Genomic DNA, 685 nt, shown 5'->3' with positions numbered 1-685 from the left:
TCTGTGTCTCTCTGCCTCTCTCTGTGTCTCTGTCTCTATCTCTGTGTGTGTCTCTCTGTCTCTGTCTCTCTCTGTCTCTGTCTCTATGTCTCTCTATCTGTCTCTGTCTCTCTATGTCTGTCTCTATGTGTCTCTCTGCCTCTCTCTGTGTCTCTGTCTCTATCTCTGTGTGTCTCTCTCTGTCTCTCTGTCTGTCTCTCTCTGTCTCTATGTCTCTCTATCTCTGTCTCTCTGTGTCTCTCTGTGTCTATGTAGCGGCAAGCACCCCACGCGTCCTCAGGGTTTGCAGCTACCACAGGTTCTTGGATCTGCTTTGTCAAAGGAAAGCAACTCAAAATGGGTTAACAAGCTTACTTTAATCAGTCAGACATATATCGTTTACCTTGTTCAGAAGAAAAGGTCAGCACCCTGAACCTCAAAGTATACAGGCATAATTATCAAGACAGAAATATCAAGTAGACAGATTTCCAAACTGTCCAACCATTACATCCATACCCAGTCAACATCTGGGTTTCCACATTCTGGGTTTTTCAAAGCCGGGGGACTCTCAACAACGGCTTCCCAGAATTCAGATCAAATCACAGAACACTTCTCAAAGTGAGTCCCAAAACAAAGCTACACATCAGGGCTTATATAGCCTTCTCCTAGCTCAGAGAATGTAACAACCTTATTGACTCACTGGCCA

General features: G+C 44.8%; 1 protein-coding gene across 1 annotated transcript in view; it reads left to right on the top strand.

Moving 5' to 3' along the window:
* Positions 1 to 685, top strand: part of DEPDC5 (DEP domain containing 5, GATOR1 subcomplex subunit) — a 113,278-nt gene that overhangs the window by 76,786 nt on the left and 35,807 nt on the right. The gene's annotated exons all lie outside the window — the stretch shown is intronic.

Source organism: Petaurus breviceps, unplaced genomic scaffold (genome assembly GCF_028583685.1).
Source record: "Petaurus breviceps papuanus isolate PSGF00001 unplaced genomic scaffold, PetGlider_PUasm1.0 99, whole genome shotgun sequence".
Lineage (NCBI taxonomy): Eukaryota > Metazoa > Chordata > Mammalia > Diprotodontia > Petauridae > Petaurus > Petaurus breviceps.
The sequence above is the reverse complement of the archived record's forward strand: the minus strand, read 5'-3'. Positions and strand labels throughout refer to the sequence as shown.